Here is a 19625-nt window from a genome sequence, read left to right on the forward strand (position 1 = left end):
AATAAGTATCCTACCATACACTTTTCCTATTATACTAAGAAGACAAATGTCCCTATAATTACCACACAATTCTTTTTCCCCTTTTCCTTTGTACAAGGGAATAATTATACCTTACTTCCAATCCTCTGGGACTCTTACCTTCCTCCCAGGCCAATCTGCACATCTTCCACATCCATTCTATTGCTGTCTCTCCCCCATGCTTCAGCATTTCACTACTCACTCCATCAATTCCTGGAGCTTTCCCCATTTTGACTTTCTGCATTGCTTCCACAACTTCATTCCTACTGATTTCTTCCTGTCTTCTCACCTCCCTCCTTCTCCCAGCCATTCCTCAGCCACTTATACTCGCATTACTTCCATCCTGTATGTTCAACAATTCCTTAAAGTGTTCTCTCCATCTGCTCACTTTTTCTCCCTTCTCCACTAGTAATCTACCATTTTTATCTTTCACTCCCCTGCTAACCTCACTTCCACCCTGTCTTCCTCTCTTCGCCTCTTTCCAGAACATCTTCTTACAGTCCCTCCACTTTATACTCAAATTCCTTCCAAATTCCTAATCCACTCTCTTCTTACTGTCTCTTACTAATCTTTTCACCTCTCTCTTTCTTTCCGGATATAACTCTCTCTTCCGCCTCTCAACTTCTTCCACGCCCTTATTTCTCATCCATTCATTGTATGCTTCCTTCTTTCTTGGCACAACCTGTCTCACCTCTTCAGTCCACCACACTGTTCCTTGCACCTCCCTCCGTCTTCTCTTCCTCCCACGCACCACATCACATGCTGCACATATTTCTTCTGTAAATATCCTGCACCCACCTTCCACATTCCCCATCTGTTCCAGTTCATATTTGCCCAATCGTTGCTCCACTTCTCTCTTATACTTTGCCTTTTTCTCATCCTCTTGTAACCTTTCCACTCTCCTTGCAACTACTCCTTCCCCTCGGGTTTCCCTTCTTCTATTACTCCATCTTACTTGTATCCTAATTCTGGCCACCACCAAGTAGTGTTCAGAAAGTCCACTCCCCCAACCTCTATAAGCTCTTGCATCCATTACACATCTTTGCATCCTTTCATCCACACACACATAATCAATCATTGCTTTCCTTTCATTCAGTTCACCACCAACTCTTCTCATCACTCGCCATGTATACGTGTGGATCATCTTGTGGCTGAAGAGGGTATTGTCTATCACCAACCCTCTCCCAGCACAAATGTCCACTAACACACTGCCATTCTCATCTATCTCAGCAGGCACACCCCACCCACCAACTGTTTCATCCACCTTCACATTCCCTACTTTACCATTCATATCACCGATCAAAAACACTCTCTCATTCCTTCCAAACTTTTCCATGCACACTTCTTCATTTGTCTAGAACTCATCTCTCACTCTGCTTCATGATCTTGCGTTGGCGCATACATGCACAGAATCGCCCACATTTGTATTCCAACTTTCAATCTTAGCCACAGAATCCTTGACCCAACTGATCCATACTCTCTTATGTTCTTCTTCCATCTTTTACTCACAACTGTAATCACTCCTCCATGATGATGTGATGTAGTATATTTCATCCTGTAATGACATTTTTTTGGGGGGAGGGGGGGGAGGTAGAAATGAGAATGTGAGTTGATCACAATAATGGGATTGAATATGTTAGTGATGTGATGGGAAGAGATTGGTTTAGATGAATTTCGTATGTGAAGACGAACGTGAGGTGCAAGGCTTGGTGGATGAGATTTGAAAAGTGTGTAAGAAATGATATCTGTAGGTGAATGTAGGGAAGAGTAAAGTTATGGTCTTTAAGAGAGTGATGTCAGTGAATGTACAAGTACAGTGAGGTTTGATGATGAGGAAATGAGAAATGTGAGTATATTTAAGTACTTGGGTAACGTGATGAGTAAGGATGGAAGTTTAGAGGGTGAAGTGCTTGAAATGGTGCAACAGGGAAGAAAGATTGCTGGTTCCTTGAAAGCAGTGATAAGAAACAGGAAAGTGAGCATGGAAGTGAAAAAGCCACTACATGATAGTATTGTGATATCAGCTCTAATGTATGGAAGTGAAGCTTGGACGTTGTTGGAGGGACAGAAATCAAGAGTGAAAGCAGTATATATGAGTTATTTGAGAGGAGCATGTACAGAATCAAAGTCCAAGTAAAATGGAGAAATAGAAGAAGGGAAGGACAGGAGGAAGGAGTATTTGCAAGGAGAGTGGAGAGGTTACAATAGGATGAGAAGAAGGCAGAATATAAGAGAGAATTAGAGGGAAAATTGGGTGAGTGTAGCCTATACATTGTTTATGGCTAGTGAGGGAGTGATCGCCCTCTACCTACACAGATCAAAAGCCCTCGGGAGGAGGGGGGTGGTTGCTTTCTCAGGCAGAGGAACTCCTTAAGAGTGAAATGGCTGGGAAGCATGCCGGCACCTGACTGGCTACAGCATAGCTGGGTCTTTCGGGTGTGGGCAATGAGGCAAGTTGGCTGCCTACTGCGACTGCAACACAATGGGGAGGTGTTCAGGAAGTTAGCCAAACAAACCTTGATGGACTCTGAAAGAACAATAATGGCCCCCAGTCCCGTGTAGCCCTTAAATGGGCAGGGGGTGCTAAGAATCTCACGGTTGCCGCAATTGCAATCTAATTCCTTTGTCAATGCAAAAAATACAATTAAAATTGGTAACTGGAATGTGAGAACGCTAAATCATGACGGTAAAATCGATGAGTTAGTGAAGGTTTTTCAAAATTACGGACTTGATATTTGTGCTCTGACGGAAACTAGATTAACTGGAGTCGATAAGTTGGATTTGGAGGATGGTATACGTTTATTGATATTTGGTCGACAGGACGGAATGCATTATCAGGGAGTAGGATTGTTGCTGGGTTGTAAGGCAAATAAGGCTTTATGTGAGTGGGATCCTATAGATGAGCGATTGTTATACGCACGGTTTAAATCAAATCATGGCAACATCAGTCTGTTTGTGTGTTATGCACCTACTAATGAGGCACTTGATGAAAGGAAAGACACATTTTATGAAAAGTTGCAAGAAGGAGTAGGAAGGGTACCTAGACATGATGTTTTGATCTGCGTTGGAGACTTTAGTGCAGTAATGGGCTGCTCAAATGAGGGATTTGAGGCATGTATGGGTAAGATGGGAGTTGGTAGTAGGATGAGTGAAAACAGAGTGAGGTTTGGAAGCTTCTGTCTAGCAAATGACTTAGTCATCGGGGACACACTCTTTCAGCATTGCAATATACACAAGACAACTTGGGTGTCGCCGTGTGGAAAATATAAAAATCAGATTTATCACATTGCTATCAGTAGGAGGCATAGAAGTTCTCTGCTAGATGTTCATGTTAAACGGGGAGCGGATATTGGTAGTGACCATTAAACTCAGCATTGCAAAAATAAGGTTTAAACTTAAAAATCAGAAGAAGGAAAAATCTGGTGTTGGTAGATACGATATTGTTAAGCTTAGAAGGGAAGGAGAAGAAAAGGAGGAATTCAGATTAGAATGCAGAAATAGGTTTTTGGTGTTGGAAACGTTGGAAGAGGGGGAGAGAAGTGTAGATGAGATGTGGGAGGATGTGAACAAAGTTTTGCATGAGACTGCTGAATGTACGATTGGAAGGAGACATAGATTCAGGAGAAAGAAATGGATATCAGAGGAAACGTGGGATATGATAAAAAAGAGAGGTGAGGCTAAATTGAGGAGTGAGATGCAATGCGTCGATGAACGAGAGATTGAATTAGCAAGAGCTGCGTACTGGAGTTTGAATTCAGAAGTAAGAAGGTTAGCTAGGAGAGATAAAAGAAGATGTGTGGATGGAAAGGTTGCAGAGACTGAAATCTTAATAAACAAAAATGATGGACAGAGTCAAAGAATAGCATATTAATCGATTAGAGAACTGAATGGTAATGCAGGTAAACGCAAGGAAATACCAGTTAGAGACAGGGAAGGAAATTTATTGACCAAAGATGGAGATATTAAAAACAGATGGAAAGAGCATTTTGAGACAGTTCTTAATAGACCAATACCACCAGAAGAGGTTATACTGTCTCCTCAGGAAGATTTAAATATAGAAACAGGAGAGTTGAGGCTTGCAGAAGTGGAGAAAGCAGTAAAACAGTTAAAGAATAATAAGGCACCAGGGGAGGATGGTTTATTTCCGGAAATGTTTAAAGTGGAGGGGGATAGATTAATAATGATCTTGACCAAGCTATTCAATAAGATATGGGTGACGGGGTTACTACCATCAGTTTGGAAGAATGGTGTAATTGTTAAAGTTCCGAAGAAGGGAGACCTGAGTGAATGTGGTAATTGGAGGGGAATCTGTTTTTCACCGATAGCTTTGAAAGTTTTCAGTAGAGTGTTGTTAAATAGGTTGGAGCCGGTGGTTGAGGGTATTCTGAGGGATGAACAGGCTGGTTTTAGAAAGAGACGTGGTTGCAATGATCAGATCTTTATAGTTAGGCATTTGATGCAGCAAGTTAATGAAATGAGAGTACCGTTAAGTCTTTGTTTTGTTGATTTTGAAAAGGCTTTTGATAGTGTTTCGAGAGAGACTATGGGGAAGATCATGAGACATTATGGAATACCAGAGGAGTTTGTGAGGGTCATTATGAACATGCATGAGGACACATTTTGTAAAGTGATGGTTGTCTGAGTGATTCGTTTGAAGTCAAGTCCGGAGTAATTCAAGGTGGTGTTCTATCGCCTTTACTATTTATATTGGTCATTGATTACATTATGAAACGCGTTGGAACAGAAACCGGTGCAGGTATACTTTGGGGAGAGAACAGGAAACTTTTGGATTTAGATTATGCAGATGATATAGTTTTGATTTGTGATGGGCCAGAAGAGATGCAGAGAGTGTTGGACTGTTTGGTGAGTGAAGGTCGCAAGGTGGGTTTGGTTATTAATTGTGGAAAAACTGAAATAATCAATATGAATATCGAAAATGCGCAGGAATGTGTAATTGGAGGTATGGTTGTAAAGCAAGTTGATAGGTTTAAATATTTAGGTACTTATTTAGCCAAGGATGGTTCTTTGAACCTTGAATTCGAGGAAAGGTTAAAGAAGGCTAATCAGGCAATGGGAATGCTTAAAAATATTTGGAATAATAACAATTTCTCTGTGCATACAAAAATCAAACTTTATAAGGTAATGGTTAGGAGTATCTTAATTTATGGACACGAGTCTTGGTACAGCACAGTGACTATGGAAAATAAATTCTTGGTGTTTGAAAATAAAGCACTTAGAAGAATATTAGGAGTTAAGTGGTGGGAAAGGATACCAAATAGTAGAATTAGAGAAATAACGGGAGTGCAGCCTGTCGATGAATATGTTAGGTTCTCACGATGGAAGTGGCTAGGACATGTGTATAGGAGACAGGGAATAGTACGAGGTACACCAGGGTGGGTGGCACTTGGTAGGAGAGGTAGAGGAAGGCCAAAAGAGACGTGGGTGAGGACAATGAGACGGGAAGCTGGAGATGAGTGTTGGGGAGATCTTGAGGAGTTAGCACAAGATAGGATGTGGTGGTGTGAGTTCATCGAGGCCCTATGCATCCCCGAGGGTGCCACAGGAAATGATTGATTGATGAATTGGAGCAGATGGGGGACATGGAAGGTGTGTGCAGGATATTCACAGAAGAAATGTGTCCAGCATGTTAGATGGTTTTTGGAGTGAAGAGAAGACGAAAGGGAGTGCAAGGAACACCATGGTTTAATGAGGAGGTGGGACAGGCTGTGGCACAAAAGAAAAAAGTATTTAATGAATGGATGAGAAATAAGGGCGTGGAAAAAGTTGAGAGATGGTAGAGAGAGTTATATGTAGAAAGGATGAGAGAGATGAAAAGATTTATAAGAGAGAGATAAAGAGAGTGGGTGAGGAATTTGGAAGGAATTTGAATTTCAAGTGGAAGGAATGTAAGAAAATGTTTTGGAAAGAGATAAAGAGAGTCAGACAGGGTGGCAGTTAAGTTAGTAGGGGAGTGAAAGATAAAAATGGTAGATTACTATTTGAGAAAGGAGAAAAAGTGAGCAGATGGAGAGAGCACTTTAATGAATTGTTGAACATAGAGAATGAAAGTAATGCAAGTATATGTGGCCGGGGAGTGGCTGGGAGAATGATGGATGCGAGAGGAAAGGAAGAAATCAGTAGAATAGAAGTTGTAGAAGCAATGATGAAAGTCATAATGGGGAAAGCTGCAGGAATTGATGGAGTGTGTGTTGAAGTGCTGAAGCATAGGGGGGAGATCGTAGTAGAATAGATGTGGAAGATGTGCAGATTGGTCTGGGAGGAAGGTAGAGTCGTGGAGGATTGGAAGTCAGGTATAATTATTTCCTTGTACAGTACAAAGGGAAAGGGGAAACAGAAGTGCGTGGTAATCACAGGGGCATTTGTCTTCTTCGTGTAATAGGAACAGTATACGTTGGGATGGTTATTGACAGAGTTAGGGAAATAACAGAGGAAATAATTTAAGAAGAACAGGGAGGCTTTAAGAAGGGAAAAGGTTGTATAGATCAGATATTCATTCTTAGATCTTTAGTGGAAAAGTTTCTAGAAAGAAGTTGTATGCGTCCTTCACGGATTTGGAGAAAGCATAGGACAGGGTGGATAGACAAGGATTGTGGACTGTATTAAGAATATTTGGGTTAGATGGGAAGTTGTTGAATTTTGTGAAGAATATGTGTGAGGGTGCTAAGTCCGTAGTGCGTATGGATAGTTAACTGAGTGAAATTTTCTATTTGAAGGTTGGATTGAATCAAGGGTGTGTCATGTCTCCATGGTTGTTCAATCTGTATATGGATGGGGTTATAAAAGAGATAGAGTGTAGGGCAGTGGATGTTCGAGTGGCCCTAATGAGAGAGGTCAGTGTTTGGAAACTCCTTGTTCTGTTGTTTGCAGATGATACTATGTTAAGTGAAGATGAAGGTGAGCTGCAAGGCTTGGTGGATGTGTTTGGGAGAGTCTGTAAGAAAGAGGATCTAAAGGTGAATGTAGGGAAGAGTAAAGTTATCCATGGTCTTCGAGAGAAGTGATGTCAGTGAATGTACAGTGGGGTTGGATGTGGAAGAAATGAAAAATGTGAGTGCATTTAAATACTTGGGTAGCGTGATGAGTAAGGATGGAAGTTTAGAGGGTGAAGTGCTTGAAAGGATACAACAAGGAAGAAAAGTTGCTGGTTCCTTGAAAGCAGTGATAAGAAACAGGGAAGTGAGCATGGAATTGATAAACCTACTACTTGACAGTATTGTGATACCAACTCTAACATATGCAAGTGGAGCTTGGACGTTGTTGGAGAGACGCAGGTCAAGAGTGAGAGCAGTGGAAATAAGTTATTTAAGAGGAGCCTGTAGAGTCACATGGAGAGACAGACTGACAAATGAAGAAGTGAAGGAGCGTTGTGGTGTGGAAGTGGATGTGATAGGGAGTTTTAGGAGAAACACATTGAGGTGGTTTGGCCATGTGGAGAGGATAGAGAGTGAGAGATTGATGAGGAGAGTGTATGTGAGTGAGGTGGAAGGGGGGAAGAGGGAGGGGGAAGCTAAGGATGAGATGGAGGGATGGATTGGAGAAGTATTCGAGAGAGGGGTGTGTTTGCTTGGATCAGGGAAATGAAATGCCGGGGACAAGTCGACTTGGAGGCGATTTGTTTGTGGCCACCCCGAATGGGATTCAGGCATCTGGCAAGAGATAGATAGACCCATTTCCAGTATTGTACATTTTTTTGCGTAGAATTTCATTTCCGTCATGTGGCTCCAATTGTGATTCCTGTACAGGTCCTCCTGCAGCATTTTACAGTCTTGTTCAACTTCCACTTTCCTCATGATCTTCACATCATCAGCAAAGAGATTTGCATTACTGTCCTTTATTAATGTTCTCATTAGTCAGTCTCACAAGAAGTCTGTCAACCACTCCAGAAAGTTCCCCTTCAGTCCTGTGTGCTCCAATTTCCACATTAGTTGCAATGGGTTACCTTGTCAAAGGCTTTCTCGAGATCTAAATACGCACTGTTCACTCAACTACCCCTTTCCTATAGCACGTCTATCACCCTTGAGTAGAAGCTCAACAGGTTGGAGACACACACCTTTCACATCTGAATCCAAACTAACTTTCTTCCAAAATCTCCATCTCCTCCAGATATTTTATCCATCTGTCTTTCGTGATTCTCTCGAACAATTTTGCGTCTATGGTGGCCAGGAACACTGGTTTATGATTCAGAGGTTCTTCTTTGTTTCCTTCCTTACAAACTGGTACAGTAGAGTCTTCATACAGCATGAGATAGGTTATGCTGAACCTCGTGCTAAATCAAATTAGCTCTAAAATGTGATATATACAGTATTTGCATGTAAAATAGGGGATTAGGTTCTAGGAGCGTCATGTTTTTCGTTAAAAATATAGATAGATTATTACAAATACGCCTGCCTTAAGACAGCCAAGACAGTGTGTTTAGATACGATCTCACTGATTGGACACATCACTGCATACTGCTTTCTAACCTGACTGATTAGTATTGCCCCCTGATACTCCCCATAAAAATTTGAATCACCAAGGATTGCCACTAAGCCTCCTGAATGTCCTCATTACCAATGAAGCAAAAAACTTTTGACCTAATCAACTCGTGAAGAATGGCATACCATTTTCAGGCATGTTTCGCCAGGATTACTTTCGGCGCTAATTTAAAAAAATAAATAAATAAAAAAAATAAAAAATATATGTAGTGTGAAACTATTTTTGAAAGCGATTAGTCGTCAACAATAAAGGAAAGAAAATGCTATGAAGAAGTTGTCACCATCGAGTGATTGCGTATTTCTCACTTCTCAGAGACAGTACACGAATGCAGTAATCGTGAATAATAAGTCAAGTCAGCAAAGCAGTATTATTTGTATGTCAGCGTAATTCACAGGAACTGAACCCACGTTATTTTTACCTAACTCTGTATGTAAACACCTAGTGTCTTGACATATCGAAAGATGCGAATTATCTCGACCAAAGATCATCAGTTCATGACAAACATCAGGCACAAAACCCTCTCCCCCCCTTTTTCTTTTTACATGCTGCACTAAAGGTGAAAACCTGAATTTTACTGCTCCTTCATCATTAACTTTTTTTTTTTCCAACAAAGAGAACTATCCACATCGTAAACACACCTGAGTCATATCTGTCTGATCATTTGCATTTAAGCTCCCACACCACATGCCACATTGTCCAACAATTTTAGTTTTATTTAGAATAAATGCTTTTCTTGTGTTCATAGCACTTTCCTGGTGTTTAGGCATAAATAAAGTTACTTTGAAACTATGTGCTCAGAGTTCTGAGAGGAAATGAGGAGCAAGGAATAAAGCAGATAAACTTCTCATCACAGCAACTGTCTACACAACACTGAGGCAGGCTGTGGCAGGTGATATGTGACATGGGTCACATGGGTTGGATCGGGTCGAGGAAGCCAATCAGTGACCAACAAAAGCATAACACACGAGTTGTATCTTGAAATACAATACCTTAACACACCCATTTCCCACAGTTTGTCTCGTGCAATTGAGTGGTTCGGTATTACCGTGCTATTAAGTAATTATGGGAGAAATTATATGCCCTTCTTATTGTAAGATCGTTGTTTCGTTTTGTCGTAATTCGCGATTCTGCCATACGACATTGGCCCTCTTCCATTCTCTTGGCACTTCTTCCAGAGAACACACAATTTAACCGTGAATTTTATCTGCCAGTTGTTCTCTGCATCCCTTCAGTAGCCAGTTAGTGATTCTGCCCAGCCCTGGGGTTTTCCATACATCTTGAATTTCCAGTAATTTATACACTTCCTTCACTTCCACTTTTCCATCTTTTATCACAACAATTCTAGTCACTCCCTCCCCCTCCACGAAATCACTTTCTTAAGCGAAAACCTATTTGAAACTTTTGTTCATCATTTCAACTTGCATTGCCGCATCTATATAGACCTTCCTTCTACTTTCAGTTTGTTGATTCCTTTCTTTTGTTTCAGTTTGCCATTAACAAACATATAATACAACTTGGGTTCTTGCTTACATTTGTCAAGTATACCTTTTTCAAAGTTCCTTTCTTCCACCCTACATATTCTTGTTTATTCATTTCTTGTTCTTCTATATTCTTCCTTTGTTCTAATATTACCTCTCTTTCTCCAGTTCCATGCCATTTCCCTCCCTTTTTTTTTTCCTTTCATACACCTTCTGTTAAAGCAATCCTTTTTCCTATTTTCTTCCCCCTTACTCATGGCACATATTTTTCCACTCCCTAATTATAGAGGTCAAGCAAATGATGAGGTGAAAGAGAGAGAGATTGTCCAGGTGCTTGAGGATGCGAAAGTGGATGTATGTGGAATAATTGAAACAAAATGGAGAGGAGAAAGTCTGAGAGAATGGGAGTATGGATGGGGTATATGTGCAGGAGTAGGTGAAAATGAGAGGTCAAAGGAAGGAGTATGTATAGTTGTGAGTAAAAGATGGAAGAGGAGCATAAGACAGTATGGATCAGTTGGATCAAGGATTGTGTGGGTAAAGTTGAAAGTTGGAATACAAATGTGGGCGATTGTGTGTGTGTATGCGCCAACGCAAGATCGTGCTAGAAGAGTGAGAGAAGAGTTCTGGACAAATGTAGAAGTGTGCATGGAAAAGTTTGGAAGGAATGAGAGAGTGTTTTTGATTGGTGATATGAATGGTAAAGTTGGGAATGTGAAGGTGGATGGAATAGTTGGTGAGTGGGGTGTGCCTGCCGAGATAGATGAGAATGGCAGTGCGTTAGTGGACATTTGTGCTGGGAGGGGGTTGGTGATAGCTAATACCCTCTTCAGGCATAAAATGATCCACAGGTAAACATGGCGAGTGATGAGAAGGGTGGGTGGTGAACTGAGTGAAAGGAAGGCAATGATTGATTATGTGTGTGTGGATGAAAGGATGCGAAGATGTATATTGGATGCAAGAGTTTATAGAGGTTGGGGGAGTGGACTTTCTGACCACTATTTGGTGGTGGCCAAAATTAAAGTTCTAGTAAGATGGAGGAATAGAAGAAGGGAAAGACGAGAGGAAGGAGTAGTTGCAAGGAGAGTGGAAAGGTTACAAGAGGATGAGAAAAAGGCAAAGTATAAGAGGGAAGTGGAGGAACGATTGGGCAAATATGAATTGGAGCAGATGGGGGACGTGGAAGGTGTATGTAGAATATTTACAGAAGAAATATGTGCAGCATGTGATGTGGTGTGTGGAAAGAAGAGACGACGGAGGGGGGGTGCAAGGAACATCGTGGTGGACTGAAGAGGTGAAACGGGCTGTGGCACAAAAGAAGAAAGCATACAATGAATGGATGAGAAATAGGGGCGTGGAAGAAGTTGAGAGGCAGAAGAGAGAGTTATATGTAGAAAGAAAGAGAGAGGTGAAAAGATTAGTAAGAGAGAGTAAGAAGAGAGTGGATGAGGAATTTGGAGGGAATTTGAGTGTAAAGTGGAGGGACTGTAAGAAAATGTTCTGGAAAGAGGTGAAAAGAGTAAGACAGGGTGGAAGTGAAGTTAGCAGGGGAGTGAAAGATAAAAATGGTAGATTACTAGTGGAGAAGGGAGAAAAAGTGAGCAGATGGAGAGAACACTTTAAGGAATTGTTGAACGTGGAGGATGGAAGTAATGCGAGTATAAGTGGCTGGGGAATGGCTGGGAGAAGAAGGAAGGTGAGAAGACAGGAAGAAATCAGTAGGATAGAAGTTGTGGAAGCAATGAAGAAAGTTAAATCAGGGAAAGCCCCAGGAATTGATGGAGTGTGTGGTGAAATGCTGAAGCATGGGGGAGAGATAGTAGTTGAATGGATGTGGAAGATGTGCAGATTGGCCTGGGAGGAAGGTAGAGTCCCAGAGGATTGGAAGTCAGGTATAATTATTCCCTTGTACAAAGGAAAAGGGGAAAAAGAAGTGTGTGGTAATCATAGGGGCATTTGTCTTCTTAGTATAATAGGAAAAGTGTATGGTAGGATACTTATTGACAGAGTTAGAGAAAGAACAGAGAAATTAGTTGGAGAAGAACAGGGAGGCTTTAGGAAGGGAAGAGGTTGTGTAGATCAGATATTCATTCTCAGATCTTTAGTGGAAAAGTTTCTAGAGAAAGGAAAGAAGTTGTATGCGGCTTTCATGGATTTGGAGAAAGCATATGACAGGGTGGATAGACTAGGATTGTGGAAAGTGTTAAGAATATATGGAGTAGGTGGGAAGTTGTTGAATGCTGTGAAGAGTATGTACGATGGTGCGAAGGCTGCAGTGCATGTGGATGGTGAACTAAGTGAATTTTTCTCTTTGAAAGTTGTGTTGAAACAGGGATGTGTCATGTTTCCATGGTTGTTCAGTCTGTACATGGATGGGGTAATAAAAGAGGTACAAGGTAGGGTAGTGGATGTTGGAGTGGCCCTGGTGAGAGAGGATAGTATTTGGAAACTCCCTGTACTGTTGTTTGCAGATGATACTGTGTTGTTGAGTGAAGGCGAAGGGGAGCTGCAAGGCTTGGTGGATGAGTTTAAGAGAGTGTGTAAGAAACGGAATCTAAACGTGAATGTAGGGAAGAGTAAAGTGATGGTCTTTGAGAGAGGTGAAGTCAGTCAATGTACAGCGAGGTTGGATGGTGAGGAATTGGAAAATGTGAGTACGTTAAAGTACTTGGGTAGTGTGATGAGTAAGGATGGAGGTTTGGAGGGTGAAGTGCTTGAAAGGGTACAGCAGGGAAGACAGGTTGCTGGTTCTTTGAAAGCAGTGATAAGAAACAAGGAAGTGAGCATGGAAGTGAAAAAGTTACTACATGACAGTATTGTGAGAGAGGATAGTGTTTTGAAACTCCCTGTACTGTTGTTTGCAGATGATACTGTGTTGTTGAGTGAAGACGAAGGGGAGCTGCAAGGCTTGGTGGATGAGTTTGAGAGTGTGTGTAAGAAACGGAATCTAAAGGTGAATGTAGGGAAGAGTAAAGTGATGGTCTTTGAGAGAGGTGAAGTCAGTGAATGTACAGCGAGGTTGGACGGTGAGGAATTGGAAAATGTGAGTACGTTTAAGTACTTGGGTAGTGTGATGAGTAAGGATGGAGGTTTGGAGGGTGAAGTGCTTGAAAGGGTACAGCAGGGAAGAAAGGTTGCTGGTTCTTTGAAAGCAGTGATAAGAAACAGGGAAGTGAGCATGGAAGTGAAAAAGTTACTACATGACAGTATTGTGATACCAACTCTAACGTACGGAAGTGAAGCTTGGACGTTGTTGGAAGGACACAAGTCAAGAGTGAGAGCCGTGGAAATGAGTTATTTTTCGAGGAGCCTGTGGAGTCACATGGAGAGACAGGCTGACGAATGAGGATATAAAGGAGCGTTGTGGTGTTGATGTGGATGTGATAGGAAGCATTATGAGGAACACACTGAGGTGGTTTGGCCATGTGGAGAGGATGGAGGGTGAAAGACTGACGAAGAGAGTGTATGTGAGTGACGTGGAGGGGGAAAGAGGGAGGGGGAGGCCGAGGATGAGATGGAGAGATGGGGTGGAGAGGTATATGAGAGAGGGGGGTGTGAGTTGGGAGCAGGGAAGTGAAATGGCGGGGGACAGGGCGACTTGGAGGTGATTTGTTTGTGGCCACCCCAAACGGGAGTGAGGCGTCTGGCAATAGAGATAGATAGATAGAAGAAAGATATCCCACTTCCTCTGCAGCTCTCTCTTGTTTCTCCGAATTTTCTCCAATCTGCATTTTTGAAAACTTTTCTGAGTCCTGTAAAGTTTGCTTTACCAAAGTTGTATCTTCCCTGCCTATATAGCTCATCTCTTGGTACCACGTTCCCTTTTATCATCTGGAACTCAATGAGCACAGGATCACTTTTCCAATAGGACACAGATATTTCGGAGATTCCATTGTGTCAGGTTCTTTGGTTAGTAGTAAATCTAGTCTTGCTGGTGTGTCATCAATTCTAAATGTAGTTTATTCTTTGACCCACTGGGTGTTTTACATCATTCATTGATATGTTTAATAATATTTCTCCCGACGAATCCGAACTACCACCTGATTCCCACTCCTGCCAGTTCACCTCTTTACAATTAAAGGCAGCCACCAGGACTATATTTTGCTTTTCCCAATCACTTTCTGCAGGTGTCTAACCATTTCTGACAACATCTGGTATTCACCCTCATTCCATAGCCTTGTCTGAGGGTGAATATCCAGTTTCTAATTTCATATATACCACTTCAACCCTACCCTCTCCCAGTTCATCTTTATCCACATTTATGCTGTTCTTCACTGCTATGATCACTCCTCCTGTTTTTTCTTTTCAGTCTCTTCTCTGTAGTTGTATTTACCATCTCCCACATGGATATCAATATCCTTTCTTAGCTTGGTCTCTTCGAAGCACATAATAACGGGCTCATTTACCGTCAAGAAATTATTGATTTGCAGCATTGCTGAGGTTAAGCCATTTATGTTAGCATATGCCACATTCAATCATTTTACGTTGTTTTTTATTCTGTCGTTCTCCCTTCATAATGTGTATGTATGTATGTGTGCGTGCACGCTTGTGTGAATAGAGGTGGGGTGATGATGATGATGATGGTGGTGGTTTTAATGTGGTATATTATGCCCTTTTTCTCTGTCTGTCTTTGCCTGTGGACTGGGCTGGCTGTAAGGGGTGATTGGGAGGCCAGGTTAAATGAAACAAACTTTATTGAATGTTATTTACAATTCAACATTGTTATCATTGTCATCATCCAGATCTGTTTTACCACCTAAAGATGTAGGTACATTCCAGAGAGCCAGAAAAATATCTCGAACAACAGCAGAGTCCCAATTTCGGACAGAGGGAAGTAACCATCTTGTAATAACACAAACATTTAATTTTTCTGTTAATTATTCACAAGCATGTTAATATCTCTCAGTTGCACGGGAGAAACAGAGTGGGAAGTGGGTGCATTTAGCTAGTGGATTTCCACGTAGGTTCATTTGTTTACAACTCCTGTGTTGTACTTTTGTTGGTCGCTGGTAGAGTTGTTTAATCTAATCCGACCCACATGACCCACGTCCCATACCAGCTGCTGCCTGCCTAAGCTGTTGTGTTAACTGTTGTTGTGTGGAGAAGCATTGATTTATTTATTTCCTTGCCCTTCATTTCATATAATAACTGAGTGTGCAGTTCCGCACTAACTTTATTGTGTGGTGTGGGAGCTTAATGCGAACAAGAGTAAGATTTGGACAGTCAGATAAAATGTGTTAGGTGTTACATGATGTGGGTAGTGTCTTTGTTGGACAGTGATTGAAAAACTAAAAATGCTAATGATGAGGGGGCAGTGAAATTCAAGTTTTCACATTAAGTGCAGCGAGTGTGAAAAGGGCTTTGTGACCGATGCTGGTTATTAACTGACCGACTCAGGGCCAGAAAATGTGGTTTGTTCGGTATGTGACGAGTCTTCGTCTTGGTATAAAAAGTTAGGTAAGATAATTGTCAGCTCATTTCTTGTGAACTATACTTTCATACAAATTATGCTGCTTGGCTGACTTGTTCAAAAATAGTTTCACAGTTTAGTGCCAAGCATAGGGCTAGATAAGAGGTTTTCAGGGCAAAATCTGAGTCTCAGAGACATTTACTTGACAACCTTAATAATGTGCAGAGGAAGACTATGATACTTAAGGTGGCAAATCAGATGAAGAGGGAATATTGGGATATCAGTGTGTGAAGAATGTTGAAGGAAAGGTAGTGGTGGGCAGTGAGGGTATTCAAGATGCCTGGAGAGAGCATTACAACTGGTTGTTGAATGATGAGTTTGGGACAGGGAAGGTTTGGAGCCAGCAGATCCATCGTTTGGCTGTTGGCCTTTGCTTGATGCTGCTACTGTGAGCAGGGCAATAGGAGGGATGCAGGTGGGGAAGGCAGCAACTGTGTCTGGGTTGACTGCTGAAATGGAGAAGGCCTCATGAGATATAGGAGTGAAGTTAATTACAGGTTTTATAAATATGATTATTTATGAGTGTGTTTTCCCAGATAATTGGCTGAATAGTATAATTGTATATGTGGACAAGACAAGTGTGACAAGCCAAATGGTTTCCTGTACACCAGGAAACCATTTATTGTGCTGGGTGGTAATCATATAACCTGGCGATTTAGTGGGTAATTAAGGCACTCCATTTGGATTGAGGCAGTGCAGGTTTATATCAGATGAGTGGTTGGGGTTTATTGCTCAAGTAATGCCACTCAGGGATGAGTGAGGCTGCTGACTCTCATCTTAAATGTCAGGTCCAACTTGCCTAGCCCCGTGCACTTTCGCTCCTCGTGGGGCAACACAGGATTCAGTGTTGATGATGTACAAGGGGAATGGTGATGATCTGGAAAGAGGATATTATAGAGGCATAAAGATTTTGGAACAGATGTGAAGAAATGCCTTTGTTTATGAGTGAGATAATTTTGATCAAAAAGTGATAATTTTAACATGCTGGGTACGATAATATGTGTTTGGGAATCTGGGAACACTGCTCAACAGGAGACTGCTAGCTTCCCTCTTCTAACAGAGCATTACCACTGATAGATGAGTGTTATGCATGTTTCATATGTTTAATTAATGTCTATCTGTCTATCTATAGCCCGACGCCCCAATCCCGCAAAGGGTGGCCGCAGACAAAACGCCTCGAAGTCACTCTGTCACCCACCATTTGACTACCCTCCTCCGAACTCACCCTCCCCTCCCTCATATACCTCTCAACTCCATCCCTCCACCTCATCCTTGGTCTACCCCTCCCTCTCCCTCCCTCCACCTCACCTACATACACCCTCTTAGTTAGTCTTTCATTTTCCATTCTCTTCATATGTCCAAACCACCTCAGTGTATTTCTCCTAATCTTCTCAACCACATTCACATCCACCCTAGAACGTTCCTTCACTTCTTTCGTCAACCTGTCCCTCCACGTCACTCCACATACTCCTCTCAAGTAACTCATTTCCACTGGTCTCACTCTTGACTTGTTCCCCTTTTGCAAGGTCCACCCCTCGCTTCCATATGTCAGGGTAGGGATCACAATACTATCATGCAGTGACTTCTTAACTTCCATACTCACCTCCCTGTTTCTCATCACTGCTTTCAATGTACCAACAACCTTCCTTCCCTGCTGTACCCTTTCACGCACTTCATCCCCGAAAGTTCCATCCTTACTCATCACACTACCCAAGTACTTGAATGCACTCACATTCTCCGTATCCTAACCATCCAACCTCACTGCACACTCTGTGACTTCATTCCTCTCAAACATCATAACTTTACTTTTGTTTACATTAACTTTCCAATTCCTCCTCCTACACACTGTCCCAAATTCATTCACCAAATCTTGCAACTTCCATTCATCCTCGCTCAACATACTGTATCATCAGCAAACAGCAACACCTGAATCTTCCAAATCTCACCCTCATTCATTAGAGCCACCCCCACATCCACTGCCCTACCTTGCACCTCCTTTACAACCCCATCCTTGTATATATTAAACAGCCATGGAGACATCACACAACTCTGTTTCAGTCCCACATTGACATTAAAGAACTCACTCAGCTCACCATCCACTCGCACCGTAGCCCTAGCTCCCTCGTACATACTCTTCACAGCACTCAACAATTTCCCCTCCACTCCATATATTTTTAATACCTTCCACATACCTTGCCTATCTATTCGGTCATAAGCTTTCTCCAAGTCCATGAAGGCAGCATACACTTTCTTTCCCTTCTCTAGATACTTCTCCACTAAACATCTTAGAACAAATATCTGATGTACACACCCTTTTCCCTTCCTAAATCCCTCTTGTTCTTCTCCAACTAGCTCCTCTGTCATATGCCTAACCCTATCAATGAGTATTCTACCATATATTTTACCAGTCACACTAAGAAGGCAAATACCCCTATGGTTACCACATACTTCTTTCTCCACTTTTCCTTTGTATACAGGAACAACTATACCTGATTTCCAGTCCTCTGGAACCCTTCCCTCTTCCCAAGCCAATCTACACAACTTCCATATCAACTCCACAGTAATCTCACCCCCATACCTAAGCATTTCACCACACACGCCATCAATTCCCGGGGTCTTCCCCAACTTAATCTTCTTCATTGGTTGCACTACTTCTGCCCTACTGATCTCTTCCTCCCTCCTCTCATCTCTTCTTCTCCCAGCCATTCCCCAACCACTTATACTCGCACTGCTCTCATTCTGTACATTCAACAAATCCTCAAAGTGCTCCTTCCATCTCCTCAATTTCTCTCTCTTCTCCACCAACAATCTATTATTCCTGTCTTTCACTCCCCTACTATTTCACCTTTCACACTGCCTTACTTTCTTTACCTCCTTCCAAAACAATTTCTTACTCTCCCTTCATTTCACACTCAGATTCCTCCCAAACTCTTCATCCACTTTCTTCTTACTCTCCTTCACCAGTCTCTTATTCTCCCTTCTCCTGCTCACATATACCTCTCTCTTCTTTCTCTCATCTTCTCTCCTACCTCTACTCGCTAACCATTCACTATATGCCTTCTTCTTTTGTTCCACAGCTCGTTTCACCTCATCATTCCACCATGCTGTCCCTTGCACACCCTTGCATCTCCTCCTCACTCCACAAACCTCACACGCTGCGCCTATCTCTTCTGTGAATATCTTCACGGCATTAATTAAACATGTAAAACATGCATAACACTCATCTATCAGTGGTAATGTTGTGTTGGAAGAGGGAATCTGATAGTCTCCTGCTGAGCAGCGTTTCCAGATTCCCATACCCATATTATCGTATCCGGCATGTTAAAATTATCACTTTTTGATCAAAATTATCTCACTCATAAACAAAGGCATTTCTTCACACAAATCGGTAATTACTGTGGAATTAATATATTTATATGTGGAGTGATTAATTAACATTACTGAATTTGTTTAACTGTTAAGTACCTTCCATATTATAATTCTGGTTATCGTAAGAGTTACTAAATCTTTCAGTTGTACTAGTGTTACAGTTGACTTGTTAATTTTGCAATCCCTAATTTATTTTTTAGATTATGAAATTGTGAGAGTTACCACATTATTGCATGCATGCTATCTCATATCGCAAAGTGTGCCAAATATCGCATATTGTGATAATTATCACATGTCTAGCAACACTTCAGCTCAGCAGTTCCGCTAATTTTCTCTGAGGTTGAGAGAAAATGGCGGTGACTGCGTTTGCTGGGATGACTGAGTTAGAATCCTCCCACCTCGTCCCAGACTGAATGTCTTATCATTGGATTTTCGAGATTGTATAATGAAAATAGTCCCTAAGTAACCAGTATCATCGGTTTCTGGTGTATCTATCTATCTATCTATCTATTGCCAGACGCCTCAATCCTGTTTGGGGTGGCCACAAACAAATCGCCTTCACGTGGTCCTGTCCCCTGCCATTTCACTGCCCTGCTCTCAACTCACACCCCTCTATCTCATATACCTCTCTACCCCATTCCTCCATCTCATCCTCGGCCTCCCCCTCCCTCTTCCCCCCTCCACCTCACTCACATACACTCTCTTCGTCAGTCTTTCACCCTCCATCCTCTCCACATGGCCAAACCACCTTAGTGTGTTCCTGATAACACTTCCTCTCATATCCACATCCACAC

The sequence above is a fragment of the Coenobita brevimanus genome, chromosome 106, assembly GCF_032717465.1.
Source record: "Coenobita brevimanus isolate Jiangsu-jjx chromosome 106, ASM3271746v2, whole genome shotgun sequence".
In the NCBI taxonomy this organism is placed as follows: domain Eukaryota; kingdom Metazoa; phylum Arthropoda; class Malacostraca; order Decapoda; family Coenobitidae; genus Coenobita; species Coenobita brevimanus.